The sequence below is a fragment of the Dendrobates tinctorius genome, unplaced genomic scaffold, assembly GCF_039654945.1.
Source record: "Dendrobates tinctorius isolate UK_male_01 unplaced genomic scaffold, ASM3965494v1 ptg000095l, whole genome shotgun sequence".
In the NCBI taxonomy this organism is placed as follows: Eukaryota; Metazoa; Chordata; class Amphibia; order Anura; family Dendrobatidae; genus Dendrobates; species Dendrobates tinctorius.
In genome coordinates, this window is record NW_027361763.1 from 21,322,808 (window position 1) to 21,332,124 (window position 9,317).

The window sequence follows — 9,317 nt, forward strand, 5'->3', positions numbered from 1 at the left end:
GGCAACATGAAAGAGGTGTTCACAACCGAAGTGGAGTTGGACACAGGGGTTTCATGACCATGTTGTGGACTGATTTTTCAAGTACCGCTCACACGACTGGCAATACTGCATCGATCGAAAGTGACAGGAGACAGTAGTTGTCAACTATGGTAACAAACTACTTCTCCTCCCATATCGATGTTCTCCCTCACCGGTCATTCCCCTTTGACTATTGGACCAGTAAACTTGACACCTGGCCTGAATTGGCACAATATGCCTTACAGGAGCTTGCTTGCCCTGCTGCTAGTGTGTTATCTGAACGAGTCTTCAGTGCTGCTGGATCTATCCTGACAGAAAAAAGGACCCGTCTGTCGACCCAAAATGTTGATGATCTAATCTTCATTAAAATGAACCATGCATGGGTTTCAAAGGATTTTGTCCCACCCTCCCCTGCTGACACATAGGTTGCCAAAAAAATGGCTTGCTTTCATCCTCCTCTTCCGTGGACTTCTCCATTTACTCCATTTGCAGCTGCTGAATGTCCAACATCACCATATGGCAATTTTTCCTGCTCCCTAACTGGGCTGCCTCCCCCCACAGGGCCGGGGTCACCACCTGGCACACGCACCCGTGCGAGAGCCATTGCCCTGGCCAGGTGGGTGGGCACACTCTTTGGCAACGGCACTGGCACAAGGTCCCTCATAGTAGAAATCAAGTGTCTCTGACGGTGGTGGTGCACACCCGCCATCAGACACACTGGAGTACTATGAGGGCCCTGTGCCAGTGCCATCGCCAATGAGTGGGCCCCCCCTGCTTGCTCAGGATCACAGCACTTGCAAAGTTGAAATACTTAATTCTACCTGCTCCACCGCCGTGACGTCTTTCGCGTTTCCTGACAGTGACATTCTGGTCAGAGAGCGCGATGACATCACGTCTGTACGCCCTCTGCCTAAACAGTCCAAGTGCAGTGAGATGGAAGATGGGGACGACGAGGAGTCCAGACTAGTACAGGGATTCCCTAGCGAGGAGACTTATTTAATTGTTTTCAATGTTGGGACAGCTATTTTTGGGGAGCACTATTCTCTGAAGAATGATATATGAGGCCCGCCATACACTGGAACATTCCAAAAGTGGACATCAGACACTGGAGCAGCATTTACAGGGCCCATTATACACTGGAGCATAAGAAATGGGGCCCATTATATATGGAGCATTATTTGGGCCCATAACACAGTGGAGCTTCATCCATGGGGACCAACATATACTGTAGCATTATGTGGAGCTCATCATATACTGTTTCAAACATTATATGGGACCAATGATTCTGTATAGAGAAATATATGGGCCTCATTACTCTGTATAGCGCACAATGCGGTGGCCATAATACTGTATGGAGTAATAATATACTGTCCGTTTTTGAAGCTATTGGAGAATTTAAAATGGATATCAGTCATGAGATTTAAGAAGTGAAGTATTTTTCATTGTACTATACCGCTATTTCTCTGCCGTATCAGAGGATCATGAATTGTGGCATGTGCTAAAGGAGCCCATTGACACTCTTTGGCCCTGGGCCCACGAAAATCTGGAGCCAGCCCTACCCCCCCACAACTTTAGCCAAATAACGCCCAGTTTTCAATGCCTAACTATTATTGTAAAGTAACTTAAGGTTGACAAGCTTAAGTAATAAGAATTGATGTTTTTGGCATTAAAATGGGCACTGTAGGTGTGTTTCCTGTCCTCCATTCACTGCTGACTTTTCTTCCCCATTGACTTGCATTGGGTTTCGTGTTTCAGTCAGCCTTCAACTTTTCACGATAATCGGCCGATATTGTTTGACCCAACTTTTGAGAAAGTCGGGTTTCATGAAACCCGACTCGACCCGAAAAAAGGCAAAGTCGCTAATCTCTAGGCAGGAGCGATCCTTCATAAATCCATGTTGATATGGAGTTAAACATTTATTAACAATGAGATATTCCATAATGGTATCCCTTAGAAACCCCTCAAAAATTTTACCCATAACGGATGTTAAGCTTACCGGCCTATAGTTTCCAGGTTCCCTTTTACTCCCCTTTTTGAATATTGGTACCACATTTGCTTGCCGCCAATCAAAAGGAACATACCCTGTTTCTATAGAGTCTTTAAATATAAGCAACTAGCTGAAGAGCCCGGCGCTGCCCGGGCATAGTAACTAACTGTGGTTAGTTATAACAAATTATAATTATCCTCCATCCCATAGTCCTGTGCCCATATACCCATCATACTTATCCACCATCCCATAGGCCCGTGCCCATATACCCATCATACATATCCTCCATCCCATAGTCAAGTGCCCATATACCCATCATACATATTCGCCATCCCATAGTCTAGTGCCCATATACCCATCATACATATTCGCCATCCCATAGGCCCGTGCCCATATACCCATTATACATATCCTCCATCCCATAGTCCCATGCCCATATACCCATCATTTTCTCCATCCCATAGTCCCATGCCCATATACCCATCATACATATTCGCCATCCCATAGTCGAGTGCCCATATACCCATCACACAGCCTTCATCTCATGGTCCCATGACCATAGTCCCATGCCCATATACCCATCATTTTCTCCACCCCATAGTCTCATGCCCATATACCCATCATATATATCCTCCATCCCATATTCCCGTGCCCATATACCCATCATATATATCCGCCATCCCATAGTCCCGTGCCCATATACCCGTCATACATATCCTCCATCCCATAGTCAAGTGCCCATATACCCATCATACATCCTCCATCCCATAATCCCGTGCCCATATACATATCCGCCATTCCATAGTCCCGTGCCCATATACCCATCATACATATCCTCCATCCCATAGTCCAGTGCCCATATACCCATCATACATCCTCCATCCCATAATCCCGTGCCCATATACATATCCGCCATTCCATAGTCCCGTGCCCATATACCCATCATACATATCCTCCATCCCATAGTCCAGTGCCCATATACCCATCATACATCCTCCATCCCATAATCCCGTGCCCATATACATATCCGCCATTCCATAGTCCCGTGCCCATATACCCATCATACATCCTCCATCCCATAATCCCGTGCCCATATACATATCCGCCATTCCATAGGCCCGTGCCCATATACCCATCACACATCCTCCATCCCATAGTCAACCATTATGACATCATAATGAGCGGCGGGGCTTGCAACCTATGATGACATCAGCGTCGCCATGGCAACCATTGTGACATCATAATGAGGGGCTGGGCTTGATACGCACACACTGTTTCCCCATTATGTAGATAGGGGCATTATTGCATCATAATGAGGGGCGGGGCTTGACGCACACACACTTTTTCCCCAGTATGTAGACAGGGGCAAAATTGTTTGGTGAATTGGAACGCGCGGGGTTAAAATTACACCTCACAATGTAGCTTAGGACGCTCTCGGGGTCCAGACGTGTGACTGTGCCAAATTTTGTGGCTGTAGCTGCGACGGTGCGGATGCCAATTCCGGACATACACACACACATACATACATACCTACATACACACACTTGAGCTTTATATATTAGATAGAGGCCTGTCTATCACATTACTTAACTCCCTTAATACCCGAGGGTGAATGCCGTCAGGGCCGGGTGATTTGTCAATTTTAATCTTACTAAGGCGGTTCTGCACTTCTTCCTGGATTAGGCAGGTAATACTTAATGGGGAGTTTACATTATCACTCGGCATTTCCCCTGGCAAATCCTTTTCCTGTGTGAACACTGTTGAGAAAAAAGTATTTAAAACCTTTTCTTTTTCCCACATCGCTCTCTATGATTTCACCCTCATTGTTCTTTAAAGGGCCGACACCATCAATTTTAATCATTTTACTGTTTATATAATTAAAGGGTAGGGGATTGCTTTTTGCGCACTGAGCTGATGTTTTTGGATACCATTTTGGAGCATATACGATCTTTTGATCGCCCGTTATTGTATTTTGTTGCAATGTAGCGGCAACCAAAAAAAACAATTCTGGCGTGTTCATTTTTTTTTCTCATTACGCTGTTTACTCATCGGGTTTATTTTTTTCTATATTAATAGATAGGGCGATTCTGAACCCGGTAATACCAATATGTGTATGTTTGATTTTGTTTTTATTGTTTTATTTTGAATGGGGCAAAAGGTGGGTGGTTTGAACTTTATATTTTTTTTTTTTTTTAAATATTTTTAAAAACTTTTAATCTTTGCATGCTTCAATAGTCTCCGTGGGAGACTAGAAGCTTCAGTTCTCTGATCGGCTCTGCTACATACAGGCAATGATCAGATCTCCTGCATGTAGCAGAAATGCTCACTTGCTATGAGCGCCAACCACTGGGTGGCACTCATAGCAATTCAGCTATGACATCCATAGAGGTCTGCTGGAGACCTCTGGTTGTCATGCCAACCCATCAGTAACCCACGATCACGTGACGGAGTAACCTACGGGTGGGATTTCCGGCGCGCTTACTGGAAGCACGAGTTAAATGCCGCTGTCAGAAAATGACAGTGGCATTTAACAGGTTAACAGCCTCGGGTGGATCGTGATTCCACCCGTGGCTGTTAGAGGCGTATGTCAGCTGTTCAAAACAAGATGTGGACTCAGTGCTGGATGTGGGTGTGCGCGTGGGTGGGAATGGGGCTTTATGTGGTGCTCTGTTCACATATGCATCCTTATGGCCTTATGACAGATCACTGATCCTTCTGTGACCTGCCTCCTATTTTACAAAATGCATATAAACTGAAATCTTAAAGTTTCTTTTTTTACATGTAACAAAATGGTGCCAGCGCCATTTTGCTACAGCCAATTTTTTTCTCCGTCAAGCAAAAATTGCAGAGGCGCATGTGCAGTAGCATCTATCGCTTGCCCCCACCACTGAGTGGCAACTTGCTGACAGTGCAATGTGCACACATGAAGATTGAAATCAGTGATGTGGGCTGCGCCTTACACAGATCAACATTCTGACCACCGCTACCCTTACAGCAGAGAAATCAGGGATTCTATCATAACTATACCAAGCAGGCTAGTAAGCGATACATCGCTGGATTCAGACTCTCTGCTTCTATATCAGGCTGCCCTCAGATTACACACCAAACAATTAATTCACAGAACCAGCAGTCAGGTCAGACATTCATCAGCAATTGTAAATTATTGACACCATTTATTATGTTACATGAGATCCCTCCCTTTCATTATCCGGACATCCGACTATAAGATCTGTATAAAAACTATATAAACTGTCTTTGTATAATATGTCTGCTTATCCTTTGGAAAAAATATCCATTACTATATTTTACAAAAATGTTGCCTAATCTTTTACTCAATAAATGGATGAAGTTAAGGATTAAAAACTGCTCCTCCCTTCTTCTCGGAGAAAAAGGAGACTCAATTACTAACTTTCAAGCACTAAAGATATTTTATGGTCTTCCAGATGATAAATTACTTAAATTAGTTGGGTTGACAAGACATGATTTTATTTTGATGCTACTATTTTGGAATGTTTTCTAATTTTTAATATATCTTCCAATTCCTCTTTAAGTAAAAAAAACTCTTCAGTAAAAATGACTTTAACAAAAAACAATAATAGCAAAGACATGTCCAATATTGATCCTAGTGATATCCAACTCTACCACGAAACTCTATGGGTAAGGCGACATTCACACGTTCAGTATTTGGTCAGTATCATTTGTAAGTGAATAAAAGGAGTGGAACAATCCGAGGAAATGTGTATTAGGAACACGTCACGACTTCGGTATTTATCACCCACTCCTGGTTTTAGCTGACAAATGCTAATGCTGGGGGCGTGGCTTAGGAGGTGGTGTAGGTCGCAAACGTGCGAGCTCCAGAGGTAACCCTCTAACTCGACATATACTGCGACTTTTTTTTTGCAAGTTTTTTGTTTCCATGTATATTTAATTTGATTACAGAAGTTTTTGTGATCATTTTGAGACATTTCCCATCTTAATTGCACATTCCTAGGATTAATTATCCTTTTTTAAAGATGACAGACTGTTAAAATGGCGTCATCCAACGGCCTGTCCCGGTGAGAGACTGATTCTCTGAGGTTAGATAAACTCGGTGACTACAATTTTTCTTTTCAAAACTCTTTTTTATTATTATGAAATACATTTGTGTGACTTTCCAGGATTTTTAAGTCAATCTTTCCTCTCAGCGGTCTATTTTTGGGATTACCTATTTTACCTTGCAGCTGTGAGGCAATTATATCTGTGACAATAGACTTTACATCTCTTCTTGGGGGAATTTTTACATTTTTATTTTTATAAGTCCCTATTAGGATAAGAGACTTTTCCATTTGTTTTCTCCTTGCTACCTGGAGTTTTCCTTTCTCCTGAGGTTATGACCGCATAGGAAACTCGGCTGGAGGTTGGTTGCGATAGCGACGCGGCCGCTACCTGCAAATAGTGAGTACATCCATTGCTTGTTTTTCCTTGAAACACCGACACAGACCCTCTTTTGCATTGCCCCTTGCCAACCGGGGAGTTTTCGCCCTCTTCTCACAATGTTCACACCGGGCACACACGCATCTTTCCGGCTTCGTCTTCCCTCCTCACAGTGATGTCACCCATGACAGCGTCCATTCTGTAAAGCAGTGAAAAGGGACACCACTGAACGTCTTCGTGGACCTTCCCTAGGGTTGCCTCTTGCTAACTGGGGGGGGTTTTGGCTACCTTCTGTCCACGTTAAGACCGGGCACACCGACAATGAAGTTCCTGTAACGGACCTCTGCCCGCGCCAGCTCTCCGGCATCTTCTCTCCTCCCAGTGACGTCACCGCTGACCGTGGCCATCTTGTGGACAGTGAGGAGGATTACCGTTGGTATATTGCTACTTTTTGGCGCTCTGTATCTTAATTAATTTAATTGGGCGAGGAGAGGGGGAGTGTACTTTTTATCTAATAGGTTACAATTGCAATTGTTTAACTGTTTTTTTTCTCTTTGGCTGCTAATTGGGGATAATTATAAATAATAATATTCTATTTGCTCTTATTGTTTTCTACTGCTTTCAATGAGAGAGGGGAGGGGGAGTGTATTTTACTAATATGTTACAGTTGCAATTAATTACATATTTTTTGTTTGCTGATAATAGGGGATAATTATAAATAGTATTTTCCCTTTGCTCTTTTTTGTTTTATCCAGTTTTCATTAGGAGAGGGGGGGGTACATTTACTGCATTGGGAATAATTGTACATAATATACTCCCTTTGTTCTTGTTGTTTTATCCTGTTTCAGAATATTTACATAAGAATTGTTCAGAACAGAGGTAAAAGAGGGGAAATAAGTAGGCATCAATAAAGTGGTCTATTCTGCGGGATCCTATAGACTATATTAAATAAGTAATTTATTTCATCTCGATTAACAGAGGTGGGCATTTTGTTTCTGGTTTTGATGCTTTTAATAGTACTTGCTTTCTTGGCCCTCCTTTTGGCGGTGAGGCTGTTGTCAACTTTTCATTGATAGTAAAGTCCAGAGAAGGTCTTTGCAAGTTATAGAGCGACCCTTCTTACTTGCATATATATTTATTGCTTAACAGTGTGAGTCTCACATTTTTGCATATTTTTCTTCTCCTGGATATTTTGATAAGTCTATGAATTGTGTGTCTCATAGTTCTCATACTTATTCCTGAGTGTTTCTTGATTGGAAACCTTTACTATTTTTGCATTTCTCAGTTCTTTATCATAATCTTTGGCAAGATGAGTTATCCCAATTCAAAATTGCCCACTGCCAAATCTTCAGGCACTTCAAAAAGTCAAAGACAAAGTAAAGATACTAAAACTAATCGTGGCCCTTCACGAGACTCTGTGGATTTATTGAGTCCAGTCAAGTCTCGGTCTCTTCTACGTAGGGATCACTTGCAGTCCTCTGTCATGGCCCTTACTAATAAAACTTGTTTGGAGGGATCTAGTGTGGAACATTCTTCCTCATCCCCTCATACAGATTCTATGGACCTTTCTTCCTCTTCAAAGAGGAAGGGTCATTCGGGTTGGGGAGGAACTCAGTCCTCACCAACAATTCATCGGAAGATGATTGTACTACCTACTCCCCTAATCCCAGTCCAAAAAAATCTAAGCCAAGATTTGAGGATCCATCTGGGCCTTTCTCATCTTTTTATGACTCTCATGACGCAAATTCACTCGAGACATGTATGAATAGTCTCGTTGACAAAATTAGGGTGAGATTGCGGCTTGATATGGATAATCAGACAAAAAAATTTCAAGAGACTTTTGAACTTTTCAAATCTCGGTTAGACAACCATGAGATCAGAATAGGGAAGTTGGAGAAGACAAATGCATTGTCTTTGAAGGAAAAAGCTGACTCCAAGTCAGAGATTTGACAGTTGAAACTTAAATTGGCAGACTCAGAACATAGGTCTTCCTGTTATAACATCAAAATTAGAGGCATTTCCAAGGCTATATCGCCCATTAAGCTCCCTGATTTTGTTAAAGGGATCGTTAGGAGGATGATACCGAATTTTTCTGAGACTGATCTTATTATAGATCGTATTCATCATCTTCCTAAACTCCCATCTGTTCCTAAGGAGCTGCCTAGGGGTGTTATAATGAAGACACATCTCTACCATGTTAAGGAGAGAATACAAAATTTGGTCAAAATTAAAAAAGGTTTATCGGAACCTTATCATCATCTTAAATTGTTTGCTGACCTGTCTAAGGAGACCATAGCGGGTCGGAAGCGGTTTAGTTCGCTCACTTCTATTCTGAGAGAAAAAGATCTCCCTTATAAATGGGGTTTCCCTCTGAAGCTCATTTTTAATTTTAAGGGTAAAACTACAATTTTTCTTACATTGGAAGATGGTCTCCTTTTCCTGCAATCCCATGGTATTGTCTCTTCTGCTCATGCCTCTTCTTCCACAGGTCCAGGCCATGTTACTTGAATTCAATAAGTCAATTCATGAATTGACTACCTGAGTTTTGTAACGAATGGAAGCGGATGCAAAGATGATGAAGTTCACATTCGTTTTTACTTTTAAAGTGGAACCTCGGGACCACGGTCCGGGGGGCTCCGAAGGGGGCGTGACTAGTGAGCCCCGGGTACCCGCAGTAGAGCCCCTCAGCCAGGGCCAGAATGGAATACCCAGAGGGCACAGGTGATATCTCCAGTTAGACCCCGAACACGTGGCAGCTGTCCCAGCGGGACCAAAAGGGATAACAGTAGTTACAGCAGAGTCCATAATGAGACAGGTCCTGGATCCGGACAGTTGGTAAGGTGTCTATTCCAGTGACCTTCACACAGTCCTCGGACTCGGATGACTGACGGGATAGCTT